This window comes from Cupressus sempervirens, chromosome 6 (assembly GCF_028749045.1).
Source record: "Cupressus sempervirens isolate cs-2001-9-10 chromosome 6, ASM2874904v1, whole genome shotgun sequence".
In the NCBI taxonomy this organism is placed as follows: Eukaryota; Viridiplantae; Streptophyta; class Pinopsida; order Cupressales; family Cupressaceae; genus Cupressus; species Cupressus sempervirens.
In genome coordinates, this window is record NC_143123.1 from 445,806,513 (window position 1) to 445,826,670 (window position 20,158).

General features: G+C 34.9%; 2 pseudogenes; both read left to right on the forward strand.

Annotated features, from left to right (window-relative positions):
• Positions 1–391: 391 nt before the first annotated feature.
• Positions 392–14,881, forward strand: LOC149552992 (glycine dehydrogenase (decarboxylating), mitochondrial-like; annotated as a pseudogene).
• Position 14,882: 1 nt separating this feature from the next.
• On the forward strand, positions 14,883–15,441 carry LOC149552993 (glycine dehydrogenase (decarboxylating), mitochondrial pseudogene; annotated as a pseudogene).
• Positions 15,442–20,158: the final 4,717 nt, after the last annotated feature.

Sequence of the window (20,158 nt, forward strand, 5' to 3'; positions counted from 1 at the left end):
AAGATTAAGAATATTTTCTTTTAATTTTAACTATTTGTGTCAGAGAGAATTAAAAATTGATTTATTAAACAAATAAAAACATTAATATAAAACAAGTTTTATTAGTTTGAGTTAAAACAAAGTTTTAAAAACATAAAAGGTGGAAAATTAGCAAAAAGGGGGAAAATTTTTAAAAAAATTTGAAAGGGGAGCGGAGCTCGTCGGTGGCTGCCGCGTGGCCAAAGGAGGGGCCGAGGTCGGTGGTTGCCGCGTGGCCAAAGGAGGGGCCGAGGTCGGTTTGCGGGCGGAGTTATGGGAGCGGCGGAAGCGGTGGTTAGGGTTTAAAATGTGATCAGAGTTGCTTTAGAGTCGCAGAGGTGCAGAGCTGTACCGGCGGCGGTGTTTGCGCGCGATGGCGCAGAGTCTGTACGAGCAGCGGTGTTTGTGCGCGGCAGCGCAAGTCTGTACCACGACGGTGTTTGCGCGCGAAGATATGGGGTTTGTGAGAGAAAATTTGCGCGCGGCGGCACGGGGTCAGTGCCGTTGGCGGCGGTTGTGCGCGGCGGCGCGGGGGTGGCGCGCGGGAGGCGCGGCCGCCCAACCAAATTCAAAAAATTATATATATATATATATATTTTTTATATATATAAAAAGAAGCTTTGCACTATGTTTATAAAAAACACAATATAGTAAAATATATTATTTTTTTTTTTTAAAGAAATTTTTTTAATAAATGAAGTAAGAAAAAGTAGAGAGTTAGAAAGCTTTACTATTGTGTTTTTATAAAAAGCTTTACCAATGTAACATGTTTTGTTTTGGCGGCATGCCGTCCAAAACAAACCAAAAAAAATTAAAATTTACTAAGAAAACCCTTTGGCGGCAAGCCTTCCAAAGAGGGTTAGTAAAAAAAATGAAGCTTTACAAGAAAACCCTTTGGCAGCAAGCCTTCCAAAGAGGGTTAGTAAAAAAAATATGAAACTTGCATGCACAAGATTAGTTAAAAAGAGCTAAAATCACAACACAAACTTCTTCTCTCAATAATGTCTCCAAATAAGGTGTGCTCCAATGAATGGCAACCTTCACCACAAAACTTAAAACAAGGATTTAGATAACCAAGCTCTGATACCATGTAAGAAATGATAATGTTGAGCAAGGAACGAGAAACAATCCAAGTAAGTTAAGTGTGAAACAATATTACCATAAGATAAGCAACTCCAAGAGCATACACCAAGATGGTTCAACAATGGAGACAAGGATTTATAAGGGGAAAGCAAAGAAAACCCCTTGTGAGTATTATGAATGAAGGCAAATGCCTAGAGAAGAGAGAGAGAGAGTGTTGGAGCAAAAGTAGCTCAATACAATAACATCAAGTGCTTAGAGTGGTGTTGTAGTTATGAAGAAGGAAGGAGGAGCATCTCTTATATAGAGATGAGAGAGGAGTTGCATTTGTAACTCTCATTTCTATGAATGCCACATTCATAATAGGTGTGTGTAAAGTGTCACAATCCTCTTAAGGAGGATAAACTAAATAAAGAAATAAACAAGAGTTGTCCTCACATGTGGAATAAAGGAAAAACAATGACATGTCCTCCACATGTGTACAAGTGGACAAACTACATGTAGGGACCCTTGGAATATCCCAATTAAAATATATCCAAGGAAAGATTAACCTTTCTAACAACTAATTGTAGGTCAAACACCACAAAGCTATGTACTACCATGGCTATAAATTTCGCACAAAAAAGTTAGATGAAACGAAGAAAACGTGTGATTCCGGGATAAGTGCTATTTGCAGTCACCAATATTTCATCTAGAACTAACATACATCCTCAACAATCTAAAAATTGATACTATGGCATTTTGGATGATATACTTGAGTGCGACTTTAATTCATTCAAAATAGTTCTACTTGTTGTCAAATGGTTCAGGTTACGACTGAATCGAAATGATCCTGATAGGACTATTATTGAACATGATAGTGGATTTACTATGATTATTACAAGGTCATTTGAGCCAGTCGGAGATGAGCCCTATGTTCTTCCAAGCCAATGCAAGCAAGTGTTTTATTTTGATGTTCCACACAAACCAGGTTGGTCATTTGTTGTTAGAAATGACCCAAGAGGAAGGCCGATAAAGTATAATGTGATCGAAGAAGAAGAAATTGAAGAAGTAGAAGAGGAAGTAAATGATTATTAGGAACAACAATTACCCAGTGATGAAGAAGATGGTGATGATTTTGGTCATGCTGATGATAATGGTGATAATGATGATGATGATGTTGATGACGATCATGATCATGGTGTTGATCATGGCGATGATGGTCATGATGATGATGGTGATAAAGATGATGATGATGGCGATGAAGATGGTGGTGGTGACGACGATGATCAAAGTGACAAGTACAATGATGGTGATGATGATGATGATGATGACATGGATGAAGATCATGATGATCAATGAAATGTCCAGCTAGGATCAATGTCAACTATGATGGGGTCTTGTATGACAAAACTTTTTTTTACTAAACCATATGTGCACATATAAACATTAAGTAGAACATGTCAAATATTTTTTTAAATATACACATTAGTTACACTAAATTTTTAACTTAAGACAAATGATTTACATATACAATCTACTTTATTATTAATATTTTTTTTTGGTAAGTCTATTACTTTAATTTCGCTACTGATTTCTAAGACTTACTAATTTTTTTCACAGGGCGATATGGATGCACCATCTCAGAAATCTTCAGTATAGGTAAACATTAAATATTGTAAATTTTAATGTTAATATGGAAACAAATGTCTTATTATCATGTTCTTTTCTTTATGTCTTTGGAGTTTTTTTGATGAAATTTTACTGATATCTGATGTCACAAATGATAGGAAAAAGCTAGAATGACTGCTGATCAAATGCGATCTAAAATACGGGCTTCATATCTACATAACATTGCCCTTAGTACTGACCCTGTGTTCATCACCCAGAAAATCAAGGAAAGATACACTAATGAACTTGTTAACATTATCATCGAGGCTGACAGAAGTGAGGAGAAAGAGGCACTGAGAACAGAATTGGGCCGTAGAATCCAATCTTTGCAGGTAAGCAATAATTCAACTAAAGAAATAATAGAAGTTCAATAGATATGAATATTTTATACTATCTTATGGATCATGATCTCTAATTTTATGTGTACTTGTATAGACATTTGTGCCATTTGTGACATCACATGGTTAACATGGTGATGGTCATTGCACACAACCTTCATGTAAGTAGCACTTTGTTTGTTTTCATCAACATTATAACACTTACTTTTTTTTTGTGGACATTTGTAGCTAGTATTCCATTTGATCTTTATCCATTGCAAATGTCTTTGCTAACAACATTGTATTCTTCAGCTCATGATGAAGTGCAGACTCCTCCTTCAGTTGCTAGTCCACTATTGCCTAGTGCATCGTCAGCAACAAGGGGCATGCAGACATCCTCATCTATGCCACTAGAATTTGTAAAACCTTGTTTTGCTATATTTTGTAATGTATTTGTACAATTTGATGAACAATGAAGTAGCATATCAGTGCTTAAATGATGTCTATAGAAGCCTACATACACACAAACACATGCATACACACACCATGCATACATACATACATACATATTTTGCATTCGTGTGAAGACCCTACTTAGATGCAATGATTGCTCTATGTTCCATTCATGAGAGATGAATTATTCTAAACTAACTACTCATAAAATCCTTATAAACTATTGCAAAAGTTGATTGTTAAAAATAGGACATGCAGTCTAGGACATGCAATCCTTAATGGAATGCGAGGAAAAAACATTTTTGCTAGTCAATTTCTTCAATTTGATTATATCAATAAGTGTGCTTTAATTGATTTGGTGTCTACTTTAATTGTCATGATGTTTCAGTTGATAGACTAGCAGAGAGCAGTACTGCTAAAGCTGATCCATTTCCTGGAGCAGTTCATGTGATTAGTACTGGTTTATATGAAGGGACATTATTGTTGAATAAGAAAACTATGTTTCCGTTAAACGAACGAAAGCTTCCAAGTGCTTTAAATTTTTTTTTAATTTAAAGTGTAAATTTAATTTATTTTTATATTACTCGTTTTGGACTGATAAATCCTTTATGTTTTTGTAGGTAATAATGTTTTCTTTGATCATCTTTTTCATATGACATTGAGACTATTCGGACCCACCATACGTAAAAGGTACGTAGTTTCATATCATTGCTACATAATTTTTCTTTCCTTCCATTTATTGTAATATATTAAAGTTATTGATCTAACAATTTATTTGTTTTTAAAAAGGTGGAATTAAAAAATCAGCTCATTGCATCTTTTGACGAGAAATTTGGAAAAAAACATTTTTGACAATGGCCTACTTCTGAAAAGAGCAGCAAAGCATATAAAGACTGCGAGGGATCAATATAGAAGGGCTCTTAAGGATAACCCAAAGTACGACCGTCCTGCTATGATTCCACCAATGGAGTGAAATGAAATAGTAGAAGATGCAAAGGAGAAAAGGCTATATGAAGATAGAGATAATGAAGCAACACAGGGAAAAAAGAGGCATGTCATGATAGTATTAAGTACATTGTAATCATGCACTAATTATTCATATTTGTAAATATATAATCTAAGATGTTTGAAATTGTTCATAGATTGCAGGACACATCCGTGGCTACAAAAGCGAGACTAGAAAAGTTTGGCCAACACAAACTTGGCTCTGGTGGCTATATGAATCTCCAGTCTCGAGTTGTAAGTAGGAGCAATGATATGAAATAATTTTTTTAAATATAATGTTGCAAATAATTTTGTCTAGTGAAACCATACATACAAAACTAATGATATTAAGTAAAAAATATAGGGCACAGAATTCAATGTGGAGGTCACAGATGACGATAGAAAACTTGCCTTGAAGGAAGGCTATAAAGTCATGGCTACACGCCTACACGAAGAATCTATAAGCCTTGCCCAAGAATCTAGTTCACCAAATGATATCTCACAGGTAAATTGGTTAGATGAAAAGTAAATGAAATTGAATAGTTGATCCTTTTCTTTTTTGGTATTAGTTTTGAACGTAAATTGACTGCATAACAATGTGCATAACATTTTATTGCAGCCTTCATATCCTACCATAGAACCTGCTCATGATGAAGGCCATAATGTGCATTATAGTGGTGGAGGTATTAATTTGCTATTGGAAATTAACTATGCAATTATGAATACAGTTTAACATCTTCAATTGCAATTTGACATGTATCCTTTTTTTGAATATTTCGGAGCATGTTGAACATCATGCAGAAGGAGTGGAACATGTTCCACATGTTCAACATGTTGACATGGTAGCGGATCAAAATGTTAATGTACATGATGTGGAATTTTCAGGTAAGAAAAATACATGTTATGTTGTACTAGCACTTAATTATAGACTAGTAATAGTTAAAAAAAGAAAAAGAGTATGCCAATTTATCCCATTCACTTGTTCTTGCAATAGAGCCCCCTTTAGTGCAACAACCTCTTGCTCCTCCAAAGAGAATGAGCCATCATAATTTGACATTACACATGCCAGAAGAGGAGGAGAATGATGCAGATATGGATGCTCCTATGAGCGCTTTTCTTAAGAGAGCTTAGAAAAACAAAAAGAAGAAATGATGTTTTAAAAATCTTCTTTGATAAACCTTGTTGGATAATGAAAGAACTTTGTTTTAAGTAATTATGTATGAATGATGTGTATTAATACTGATTTTTATTTTATGTTAATGAATATTGTTGTCTTAATGAAGTCTTGATTAGTATTGTGTATTAATGAATTTTATATCATATTAAAGAATGTTATGTGATTGTATTTATTGAATGTTATAGTTCATAAATGGATGAATGAATAAATGAAGTATGTAATTAGATGATAATGGGTACTTTAGATTGATGTTAGGGGGAGGGGGGTGAGGCTAGATGAGCTTCCATCTTCACGTGGTTGGCCTTGTTAAGTAGAGAATATTATAGTATTCTTGAAACCAAGTGAAGCTCAAACTAACATAAAATGGACACTTCGCATGTGGTAGGTCTAAAATGATCCACGACTACTACTGGCCATAACATGAATTTGTGAAATACATTCTGATATCACCAATTTCAACACTCTATTCGAAGCATAGGAGTGGTCTATAGTCTTAGCATGAATTTTGAGTAATGCCTCAGTCTAGATTGCCTCAGAAGTGGCTGGAAGAAGCCTGCATGAGTCTGAGACTATGAACTCTCCCTGCCTTGGCCAAGAAGAACTTGCCAACTCTCTACTATTATGGCAAACTATAGAGTGGTGTGGCTGGTCTGCAACCAATCAATAAGTTCACAATTAAAGGAATGAGCCTTCCTTCGCCAAGGATTGCCAAGCAACAATCTCAAGTGTAGCAATTTGATCAATGCTCCAAACATGTGAAATTTAAGGTTTGAGGTTGGATAAGTGTGAAAGTTAAGATTTTTTATAAACTTCCCCATACAGAGGGAAAATGACTTGAAATTTTTTAATTTTTGGTGTCTTCAAAAAACAAGGCAACAACTGATTCTAACTGGGGTCAAGGACTGCGAAGGTAGTAAAGAATGAACCCAGGATCTCCTAGAAACCAATGCATTATCCGATGGGTACTAGAGTCATAATGGGAGGCAACAGAGAGTCTTACTGGGGAAACATGCGACAAGCTAAAAATGAGACCAGCACAAAACAATTTGGGGTGGATATCATCTTTGGGTCTTCTCAAAGATTTGGTGTCCCCTTGGACTATGGGGGCCCCTCATTTATATTGCTTGGTTACGTCTTAAGAGTAAAAATAAATGATGCCTAGGAGGATTATTGGAGTTAATGTGGATTCCCATAGGAATCCTGTGCTAAGGATGGAAATTTAGACAAGGGAGCAACACATCAGGCAAGATAATGCCACTCAAAATATCTACATGATACAGGCATTAATTACAATATATCTTCTATCTATGCAATCTATCATGGTCTAGAAGGATTGAAAAAAAATGTAGAATGTGTACATGGTTTGGCGGGAGCATTTATTAGTTGATTAAAGAAATTGGGCACTGTTAATGTTGAGGATGCTCCATTCCTTGATATTGTAAAGGTTATATGCTTATCGTTAAGAAAGGGGAGATGGGCATCAAAACTTCTATCATTATTGTCTCAGCTCATGGAATGAATCCTGCAAGTGCTACAATGCATGGAATGAAAATTGTTGTTGTTTGAACTATTGCTAAAGAAAATATCAACATGGAGAAACTAAGGAAGGATGTAGAGGAAAATAAGGAAAACTTGTAGCACTTATGATTACCTATCCTTCAATGCATGGTGTGTATGAGGAGGGTATTAAATAAGATATGTTAAATCATTCAAACTTTAGCTGATAATTTTGTCATAAAACTCTGCAGGTGTGCAAACTGTGGACATAGAGATGAGCATGCACAAGCTAATAGTTGTTGGGTCTATGGATCAGAAGATGGTGCTCAAGACTGTGAGAAAAATAGGAAGAAGAGTAGAGTTATGGCCATTGAATCCTTATCAGCCTGGTCACATCACCACTTCTATATATACCAAAGTTTATAATAATTATAGAAAGCACAGATACATTGGGAGTTTTGGGTATTTCAAGCTTGCAGATGAAGATGAGATTTCAAATAGACGCACTTTCATGTAAGTCAGAGAAAAACCCAATAAAGTAACTCAAACCCTATTTTATGTTTCATCCTAACCAATGTTGATAAAATGTGTTGATGGATAATCTTGTTGCAGGTTTATGTTAAGGTCACTTGCTCGATCTTTTCACCTTCCAAAGAAGAAAATAATCAGAGGTTCCAATGTTTAATGCATTATTGCAAATTTATTATCTTTAATGAATTCCCAACCCAAGTAGTCTATTACACAGCCCCACCTTTGACAATTTTCTGAATACTATGATCATTATGCTTAACATGGGCTAGTGATATTTTTAATAGTTGTAAATGCTCATTCTTGAGCATATTCTAATTGGAAAATCTCAATGAACAAATACACGTGATTTGTAGATTTTGATTATAAAATTTATTTTTGTATAAGGAGTTTAAATTAAATTTTCCAAACAAGTCTGAGCAGCTAATTATTTTGTCATGTTATCACAGTTTTGGTTCATAGATAAATTTTATGAAATCATCTCCTAATACCAAGTGGAAAAGTTGATTTTATTAGAAGGAATAGACCAATACTTTGGGACATTGTCAACGGCCTTAAAGAGGCGACTTGGTGGGGCAGATTGGTGAGCCTACATAGAGAGGCCAACTTGGTGAGACGAGATGGTGAGTCAACTTGGTGAGATGACCTGGAGAGATAACTTGGTGAGAGGACTTAAGGAGTTAATCCTTATTGACTGAAAATTAGTGGTTAATTGTCTGCAAATTTGGTTGGAGACAACTCCTTGTGTTTTTCTAGTGCTTGGACCAATTTAGTTGCCTCTTTGTCAATAGTCTTTGATTGTTACCAAGCCGAGCACTACATTTGTCTAATTTCACTACCATGTTTATGGTGACTCACTACAAGTTATGTTCTCTATTGTTTATTTGTACCTTGAATCCTTCTCCCCAATCCTCAACCTCAATGTGGTTCCACTATCTTTTATCCTTGCCTTATGTTAGTATTGTTTGATGTTTTAATTTTGTAGTTTCTATTGTTAGTATTGTTTGATGTTTTAATTATTTTCTTCATGTATTTGCTCAATGTAGGGGGCCTTCATGATGGAACTACAGTGGCAGTAAAGAAACTTTCTTCCAAATCATTCCAAGGACAAGAAGAATTTTCCACAAAGAAACTTTTCATTATTCATGTGCAACATCAAAACCTTATAGCATTAAAAGGGTGGTGTGTGAAGGAGAAAGAGAGACTACTAGTTGGCCGACACTCCAAGATTCTCCAAGAGACACACTGCACAGATAGCTTCAGTTGCAAAGAGTTCACAGGTCAAAGGCACCACACTGTGACAGATTACCAATAGCTAGTGCACATTGGAGTAACAGGGAGTTAGGAGCCCTGAACTGAGATCATTAAAGACATGCCATAAATAGCAGCATAGTTCCTCTGTTATCTGCAATTTATACCAGGTTCTCTTTATCATTTGTTTATGTTGGTAACTTGTGTTAGTAATGTAAACATAGATTAGTTTCTTGGGATACAGTCATTGATTTCATCTTCATGGTTTCAGATAGATTAAATGTTGTACAAGCTCTGCTGTAGTGGAGAATAATAAAAATTTAGAACTGTTATCTCTTGAGTTTTCATATTGTTTGCACATTCCTTTGGTCTTGTTACTATGTTCCCATGAGTGATTTCTTATAGTAGTATCCAAGCTTAAGACCTGGGTTACATGCTTACTATTTGACAAAATACTTCTAGCCCAAACTTGATCTCCTTGATCAGAGCAAGCAGGGATTATTACACTATTCCTGATACCAGTTATTCACATTTCAATTTTATGAGTTTCATTGCTACATTCAGCATTACAAATTTGATTCTCATATTTAGAATTGGCTTAGTTTGATGGAGTTTTAGTACTATCATTTCTTTCCAACATATTATCTAAAATTCAAACTAGAAGAATCACTTAAAAATCCCATAAGAAACTGCATAACAGTGAGGGTTAGTCATTGTCAAAGTGTTTGATGAAATGTCAAACAACTGAATTGGAAAGGAAATTGGTGCTTATTGAAGCCATACCCAGTTGGGGTTATTACATACCATTGATCTTTATGCAGTTTTGATAGTTTTCTTGACCACTTAGAACATTTTCATTGATTGTTCTATATGGCTCATTTGATATTCACTGTTTCAAATCATAGAGTAAGGTAGTTCATTTTCTTGTTTGAATACTTAGAAATTATTTGATATTACCTCATTGAGAAGGTTTATTTTCCTTCCATTCTGAATGGATAGATCTAATATGTATCAGTCATTGTAAAGAAGTAAAAGTTGTGCTTTCATTTTCATAATCTAAATTGAGATAAGATTGATTTGTTCACAAGGCTTTTGAATTTCTTGTTTAAATGTAGACCTAAGTCTTTGAGTGTATATACAAAGTTCAAGCACATGCATATGCACGTGTGTTTCCTTTTATTGGTGATAACATTTCCTTTTGCAAATTGTGTTTTGGATCAGATATAAATATTTGATCTACTTAGTTTTATCTGTGGGTTGAACTTTTACAAGATGTTGCAATTGATTGTCAATTTGCCTAAATGTCTTATATTATTGCTTTTAGTTATCAATTGACATCAATCTTCCAAAATATATCCAGGTTTCCATGTTGAAGGGAAGAGTAAATATTGCTAGTGGCACACCAAGCAGGTATTATGGTAATCATAACTCTGATGCAATTATATTGGAGTTTGGGTTATGAGCAGACTTTCTGAGTCTTGATAGTAAGATTCAGCTAGGAAAAATGAGCAGGAGACAGGAAAAAAATTAAAAAAATAAAGCCAAAAGGCTAAGACACTAAAAGGCACCTTTACAACTCTAATTTGCCATTTAAGGATACTTCTTCTTTTTGTTTTAATGCCATGGATTTTATAGTCCATGAGCTTTTATACCTGAACACTCATGAGAGTATATATAGGAAAATGTTGTTTCCCGAAACTCAAATCTTCTTTGGTACTGATTCAATGTAGCTTCTATTTGATTATTTTATTATGTCTTTAAAGTTGGTTAAATGAGGGTTGCATAGTAAAAGACTCAATTTCTTATAAAATATTTTTATTTTATTGTTTTATCAATATTTTGAGTTTGAGTGCCAAGCCCGAGTCTTGTAACTAAGCTTTGATGCTTTTTTTGTAGAAAAAAAGATAAGGAAAAATGGAAATACATTACTAAAAGACCAGGTTACAATATATGATGACCCACTAGGCCAATTCAACAGTTAAAAGACTAATTTGCCAAAAGTTCAATACAAAGAGAAGAGCTTATGCTAGAAAGAATCCACCACAGGAATCACCACAAAAGGCCTAGGGGATAAAGAGACAGCAAAACAATTTTGCATCATTGACTGTCCATGTTCACAAAGTTTTAATTTAAGCTGCATACAAATTAACTTCTATGTGCCTAAGCTGATATTGCTAAATGATTATAAATATTCTAGTCCACCCTGTAGTTCTGATCCATTCTGAATGTGTCCTCCAAACCTAATGCCAACCCTAGAATGGAGTGATGCCACCTTGGACGAGGTATGACTAGCCATGGAAGCTAAGGGAAAGTCTAAAAATTTCTCCTTTGATCACTGATCTACATACTGGAGTACTGATTCTGCCTGATACAATCCAACTCAATGATTGACCCATTTGAACTTCCTATCTGAGCTCATGCACTTGTGATTTTTGCCCACTATGGTCCATGCAGCCATTATCAAACATTGATTTATTTTCTATCCGGTTGGAGGCATTGTCCTAGGTTACTGTAGTGTTGTAGAGGATAAAAGTGCATACTTAGCACTTCTTTCAACTTCTCTTATACACCCTTCAACCATTTCATTAAATGTGCCATTCTATTTGATTCAATGGATTTTAGCATTTAATTGTATTCAACCTCTTCCTAATCCTTTTATTTATTTTTCCATTGTGGTCGAAAATGTGGATATGATTAATATTGTAGACACAAATTTGTGCAACTAATCCACATTCTAGTTGAACTTTGCTTGAGTTGGATGTCCTCCAAAATTCGTTTGTTGCTTGTTTGCTTACCTGTATAATCTGAGAGGACCACTTTTTTTAATAGATCTGGTTGAAGAAAATGGGGAACATGTTAATGAGGAACAACCTTCAATCTTTCAAGTAAATACTAATTTGGTTTTTGCAAGTGTCCATGTTTTTCTTATGTATGGAAATTGACATAGTTTCTTTCTCTTTTGTTTTTAGGAGGCTCTGATTAGAGCACATTTGGTGGGAGGTGGTGTAAATGCAGCTATTGAGTTAATGCAGTGGATGAATATGGAAGTTGGCATTGAAGTCAAATTAGTAGACATTGCATCGCAACACTCTTTCAACTATCTGAGTGTCTTGGACACAAATTTGGATGAATTGGAATCATACCTAAATTACCACTTTTTTAATCGATGTCTTTTAGTAGAAGCACTCACACATGGTTCACTTACTGAAGCTGAGGGACCTTCCTATCAGGTACATTTTGTTTCACCTTACCTTGAACAATCTGTATATTACTTTGGTAGTAGTTAATTTAAAATTCTTTTAGTGTGCTGATTTTAAATGTGTAAATTATAATTATGAGGTTCAAATCTTACCTACACCACCACTCACACCTTTGCAATATGAAAACATCAAAAAAATGGGTACCATTTGCAATCGGACATTAAATCTCTCCTTACAATAGGGTTGTCTAGATTTTTATTGAAGAAGACAATAAAAAGTTTGTGTGGTGCTCAATTTATGCTCCCATTGCACATTACGAGAGAAATGAGCTGTGGAAATGGATATATGGGCTTCAATACATCCCTTGGATTGTGGGAGCTGACTTTAACATGGTTGAGAGTAGGGAGGACAAATCTATAGGAAGTGAGATAAGTGCAAAGGAAATGAAAACTGTTAATAGAATAAAATGAAAATCAAGCTCAACCTGTTCGATCCTCTTGAAGGATATAGAAAAGAAAACCAAAATAATTGGTTTACTGGGTGTAATTGCCAAAATGTAAGTATAAGGATATATTGCAAATTGGATATATTTTATTGCAATAAAGATTTTTTTAGCTTTGATCAGACTGTCATGAATGTAGTGTCAAGGTTACCCCTTGTTCTTTATCTGATCATCATTATTGCTATTGTAAGATTCATATATCTAATGATCAACATTAGGACAATGAAAAGCAAGATAAATTCCTTCAAAACACCAATTTACCAAAAGATGATTGCAATTACCCAATCTTTACCACCAGGGAAATTAACAAATGGATGTTATAAGATAAAAATGCAATTAAAATATGGAATGACAACAATAAAAATTTGGCCACTATATTTCAAACTATTGGACAAAAGAACAATCTTAGACAATAGGAAAACAAAAAATGACCTTCAGAAAGATCTATTCAAACTAGACAAGAAGATTCAAATGACCCCAATAACTCAAAATTGAATGAGGAGTTAATCATAGCAAAAAAATTATTGAGAAATCTACCTGCTAAAAATATACAAGGATTAAGAGTAAGAGCCAAAATAAATTGACTTAACAATGGTGATAAGAGTTCAAAACTCTTCTTCAGATGTATGAAAGTTAAGAATGTTTGAGAACAAGTTGACTATATATGAGCTGATAATAAATTGCTAAGTGATCTTAAAGAGATAGAGAAGAACTTTTTCTGTTCTATAAGAATCTTTTCTCATTTCAAGGACATAGTGCAAGAGATCTAAGTAAAAATATAATTCACAGTAATATTATAGATGATATTCCAGAAATAATTAATATTTAAACTGTATCAGAATAAGAAACAGTAAATGCAATTCAAAAGCTGAATGATGAAAAGACCCCAGCAGTAGATAGTCTCCCAATTTAATTTTATAAAGAGAACTTAGATTGGTTTGGAGATGACCTACTTCAAGTCTCTACTAAAGCCATTAGATAAAGGTTGTAATTTATTTATTTGCCTGATGTTTTCATATTTCTAATCATTTCCTTGTTTTATTCTACAAGGTTGATGAATTATATGAATGAATGTAATCTTTTATGACTGAAGTGTGTGTGGTGTGTGTGTGGATGCAAGCCATACATCGATGATCTTGTGAACAGGAATGAGTGGAATCCAATGAGCTTCAATGAAATTGAACATGCATGAAGAGGATGATATCAAGCACTTTGTGAACTATGAGTTGTTGTCCATATATGTAAGGTAGTAAGACATTTTTTTAATTGAGCAGTGAGCTCTAGGTATTGTGCCTAAATGCAAGTGCATCCCTATTTGTAATAAGTTAATACTTTTAATAGAGTATAATTTATTGTAGGTTTCAGCCCCATCGTCGTCCCTTGTCCCCTCCTAACATGGTTTCCATGATATACTAGAATCTTTTTTGAATCACTAGAACATGATATTAGATCTTACTAGGCTCCCATGTCAAATGATTTTCTTTTGGACGAGGCCACTACTAGTTTTGAGGCTATTGTGATATGTAATGATATAACCAAAGATAATAAGAAGACTTCTATCATTTTTAGTAACTCTCATCCTTAGACATTTGATGTGTTCCATATAAGGGTAGGTTGGTTGGGGTTGAATGTCATGAAATCTAATCTAAAGTACTTTGATTATAGTTCCAAGGATGTTTGTGGGGTGCTTGTTCAACACCCTAGGATAGAAAGGGAAGTTATTGATTACTCTTATTTTGTTAAGAATGTTCATGCTAATGGTGTGAAGGTTGTCATGGCCTTTTATTTTTCTACACTAACAATACTGAAGCCTCCTGAGGAATTCAGGGTGGATATCATCTTTGGGTCTTCTCAAAGATTTGGTGTCCCCCTGGACTATGGGGGCCCCTCATTTATATTGCTTGGTTACATCTTAAGAGTAAAAATGAATGATGCCTGGGAGGATTATTGGAGTTAATGTGGATTCCCATAGGAATCCTATGCTAAGGATGGAAATGTAGACAAGGGAGCAACACATCAGGCAAGATAATGCCACTAGAAATATCTACATGATACATGCATTAATTACAATATATCTTCTATGTATGCAATCTATCATGGTCTGGCAGGATTGAAAAAAAATGTAGAATGTGTACATGGTTTGGCGGGAGCATTTATTAGTGGATTAAAGAAATTAGGCACTGTTAATGTTGAGGATGCTCCATTCCTTGATATTGTAAAGGTTATATGCTTATCATTAAGCAAGGGGAGATGGGCATCAAAAATTCTATCATTACTGTTTCAGCTCATGGAATGAATCCTGCAAGTACTACAATGTGTGGAATGAAAATTGTTGTTGTTTGAACTATTGCTAAAGAAAATGAAGGATGTAGAGGAAAATAAGGAAACCTTGTAGCACTTATGATTACCTATCCTTCAATGCATGGTGTGTATGAGGAGGGTATTAAATAAGATATGTTAAATCATTCATAAAATGATAGTCAAGTGTACATGGATGGTGCAAACATGAATGTACAGGTTGGACTAACTAGCTCGAGTTGAATTGGAGTGGATGTATGCCATCTCAATATTTACAAGACATTCTACATTCTACATTCTAGTATGGGGCCTATAGGAGTAAAGAAGCGTTTGGCACCATTTTTACCATCACAACCTTTGGTACCAATAAATGGAATTACTACTCCTGAAGGGAATCCACAACCACTTGATATGATATCAAAAACACCATGGGGCTCAACCATGATTCTACCAATATCAATAAAAAGAGAGATTATAGAAATTTAGAATGGGAAAATGGACATTAAACATACTAGTTTGATGGAAGATAATGTGTATAGAGAAAAAATTATAAATCCTTATGTTTTGGAATGACAAGCAGGGTAGATAGAGTTGAATGAAGGCTCTGGCAGGAATAAAAAGAAACACAAGGCAATCAATAGTCGTAGATAGTTCAAGAATTGACTTATTCCTAATATAGAAAATAGTGCAAAACTTAAAGAAAGATTAACATTTATCAAGTGGATTTGATCATCTTAGGGTCAGATAAACTTCTATTAGTCAGGAATAAAATAGAAGATACAACTCCATTGTAAAATAAACAATTTGTAAGACAATATTATCAAACCCCAATTCTGGAGTAAATTAGGAACCAAATGCTGACAAAATATCCTCACAACCCTATTCAAGAGAAAATTTTGACTAAAAACCATTGATATGATCCCACAACTTAATTTTGGAGTTACCTACAGATATTTCAAATGCACTGTCAGGGGAGCTTCCACAAATTAGAGTGGACAGTCCATGTCAAATCTCTTTAGCGTATAACTTGTTGTGCATAGTTGCCAAGTTTTCTTATTGTATTGGGCATATTAATGAACAAGAATATTAGTTACTTTAGGTGTTTACGATAGTTTGATTAGTTGCTGTCGATATTTTTCAGGTATTCTATAAAACAGTTCACATGCCTTACATATGATATGACATTTTGAATGCATCCTGCACTCTCTCATTCAACTAATGATGGATTACGGAGAGTGATCTGAAATGATGACGCTAAAAAATACACAATCAAATCCAAAATGAACTTGCATTACAAATGGATTGTGGAAATATGATATTGTTGATTTTGCATGCATGTCTACCAGGACAATCACAACTTAAACATATATGCATGTTTAAGTAATCAACAATATTAGATTTCCACAATCCATTTGTAATGCAAGTTTATTTTGGATTTGATTGTGTTTTTTAGCGTCATCATTTCAGATCACTCTCCCTAATCCATCATCAGTCAGATGAGAGTGTATGATGCATGCAAAATGTGGTCGAAAAAATTTTGACCAATGAGTTGGTCGACTGAAAAAATTTTGACCAATGAGTTGGTCGACGTTGGTCGAAGTGTGGTCGAAAAATGAGTCGAAATTTTGACCTTCAATGGTCGAAAAATGGTCTCAGATGTAGTAGTGTCTATAAACACTAAATCTGATAACACCACTAATGTAATCTTATTTAGTCATCTCATAGGACATTATTGATTAAATATTTATTATTTAATTAATTAATCATCATCCCCTAGTTAATTAATTAATTTAATTAACTATAGTCCAATTGATAAAATCAAATGATAACCCAAAATTGATTTATCGATTAAATCAGTATTCCTCTATTAAATAAAATAAAACCTCAAATCTATTTAATTTAATCCCACATCCCCCATTTATCAAATAAATTATTTAATAAATTATCCAAACCCCTAAAATATCCCTAAATCCTATCTTTACCCCTAATCCAACCCATCCACCCATACTAACCTCACTTAGCCTCCTAACTAACCCATCCCATCAGAGCTAAGCCACTTTCCCCCTAACCCACTTTCTAAACTAATTCTAGCCCGCTTCCTAAATATGTGCACAATTTTAAAGCAAGAGTTAGGAAATTGCTAACCTAAGCCAAAGTCAACAGGTCTCCCTTATCCTCTTCCATCCCTATCCAAGAGCATTAATGGCTCTTACATGCTCTTAATGGATCTTACATCCTCTTACATCCCTCTTACACACTCATCCTCCCTCATTACTCCCTTTTACCCTCCATTTTGACTACCCAATCCCCTTGTGACACTTTTCACAAGGCTAGAGCCCTGAACAAACACAATCCATGTGCTCCTCTTTTAAAGCATCCTAGCACTTCCTCACCATTCTTCCCTCCTTGCATCCTGACCCTCCATTTCACTACCCCTTGGCCTATAAATAAAGCCCTTCCCTCTCACAATCCATCATCAACTTTCATGCAAACTTATAATGCCCTACTAACCACTACATCATAGCCATTTTACACTATCACCATGCTAAAATACATTTACACCTCCATTGTTGAAATCCTCACCCATCTACACACTTGGTAAAAACACCTACCCATTAGAAGCTTGAGCACACCATGAGCATACATCCTCTATCCGTCAGGGATAGATCCACATCATCATAGGTTACACCCAAGGAGCTTACCATACTTGGTTTGCCTTCCTTTTGGTGATAACCTTGTCCTATCATAAGTGTTAACTGCATTAGTTTTCTATATGATTTTGTTAATAGTTAGTATTCAATATTACACTACTAGATTAGGTGATACATTTTGGCATGCCCAGTGGGAGCCCACATTTGGGTCATTCTAATCATGTTTTTTCACTTATTTTGTTAACTGACCAAAATGACATATTGCACTTGCTTCTATATGTAGTTGGTTTCTTAATATTGTTTGTAGGTACCAAAATCCCCAATCAGGAAGTGCACTCCCAGCCATCCAATCAAATTTATATTAAAACACCTTGTATTCATGATCTCACAGCCACAAAATTGTGATCTTTTATTGGAGGGAATACAAACCCATGAGGGTGGGATCACGATTTTGCAGCCATAGGATCACAAATATAGGGTGTTTCAAAGGTGTTTTAATATGAATCTGATTGGATGGCCGGAAGCAAGCTTCTTAGTTGGGGATTTTTGTACCTAAAAACAATATTAAGAAACCAACTACATATAGAAACAAGTGAAATATATACAAAACCTGATCTAGTAGTTTAATATTTTGTACTAACTATTAACAAAAGCATATACAAAACTAAAGAAGTTAATACTTATGGTAGGATGAGGTTGTCACCAAAAGGAAGGAAAACCAAGAATGGTAAGCTCATTGGGTGTAACCTATGATGACGTAGATACATCTCCTTTTCTTTAGTATTTACAAGGTTGGATATGTCAACAAGCCTGCAGAGACCGAGAAGCCAAAAGAGTAAGATGCTATCCAAGCCCACATACAATTTCTAAGTGTTCTTCATGTATCTACTAAAGTATCAATTGTTACACATACTCAATAGGTAATACCTACTCAACAGACAATGACTTGTATAGGACAACAATCACCAAGACCGAGTGCTAAAGGAAAACTTTTGAAAATCACATCGCTGAGTGTCAACAGTCGAAGGTCACAATTTGATTAAAAGAAGATTGAGTTACCTAATACTCTAGTGACTTTAGATAAGGTCATTACACTTCCCAAACATGACTCTAACACTATGACACTTGAACAAATTCAAATCCTACAAACATTGCTGGATAGAAAGACAAAGCAAGAACAACTCAAAAGAGATTTCAAGAAAAAACATGTATTACATGATATAAAGGATGTATTACATGATATAAAGGACATTTTTGAAGATTTATTTGAGATTCAAAATGTAAATGAGTAGACACCAATGTTGGAACAATTAGTTCATATGTTTTTAATTAAGTAAAACATGTTTTTTATAGGGGTTCCTGAAACCCATTAGTTAACAATAAAATACTACTAAAAGTTTAGGCCTAGCAACCAAGCAATAGAAAAAAAAATAGGCCATACCTGACCATTAGATGTAAGTAAGAAACAAATGGCCAAAAGCTAGGAAACAGACAAAACACTAGGAGCAACAATTAGAGCACTAATTCTTTAGCTAGCTCTACTTTCTTGAGCTTCAACTCTTCCATGGCCTCAGCCTCGTTGGTCTTCAATTGGCTATCATTTGGGAAGACTTCCTCTTCCCTCTTCCTCTTTTCCACTCTTCTTCTTTTACTCAGGCTCTCACCCTGCAAAGAAACATCCTTATCAGCCACCTTGGTTTCCTCTTTGTCCTTTTCCTCCTTCCCTTTTTTGTTTTCCTCCATGATCACGTGCAACATTAAGACAATTTATTATGTTAAGGCTCTATTTTTTTGAGCTATGGAGAGATCTCTCTATCCTTTCCACTCTTTTTTCAATCTCAAAAATCCTTGCATCTAGCTTGCTAATTTTGACATTCTCGTACCCCCTTCCAGCCTTTCCTGCCCCTGCATTCTGAAATTAATCTCTTCAATTTCATGGAAGATCCATTTAATGGACCAAAAATTGTCTACCAAACTATTGTGGAAATTTTTAAGGAGGTTTATTCCTAATTCTTGAATGTTGTTGCTAAGAATCACCAACACCTAGTCAATGAGCTCTTCCAACTAAATTTTGCCATCCCTTCCCTCTAGAACCTCCAAGTGGATATGCTCTCTAGCAAGACCCATTTTTGCAATGTTGGCATGAAAGTTCCTCCATAAAGTTTTCCTTCCCTTTGTATCAAGAGTTACAATGGTATTAGCTAAGCCCTCTTCCTCTTTTCTCTCTTCTACAGCTTTAATAGTGCTCTTTTTACCCTTTTCGAGAGCCTTCTCATCATCCTTCTCACCTCCTCTTTTCCTTTGACTGAGCTATCCTCGTTCCTACTAACCGGAGCCTAACTAGTGTCCTCTCTCACATTACCCTCCTTATCCATGTCCATCCCCTCTTCCTCATCATTATAATCCTCCTCCAAGTTTTCCTCCTACTTTATCCTTCTCTCCGTTCCTTTCCATGACTTCTTTTTCTTCTTCCTATCCATATTCTTCATGATTTTAGCCACCTCCTCTTCATCTTTCAAGTGTAGACAATTAGTTCATATTGTTGAAAAGGT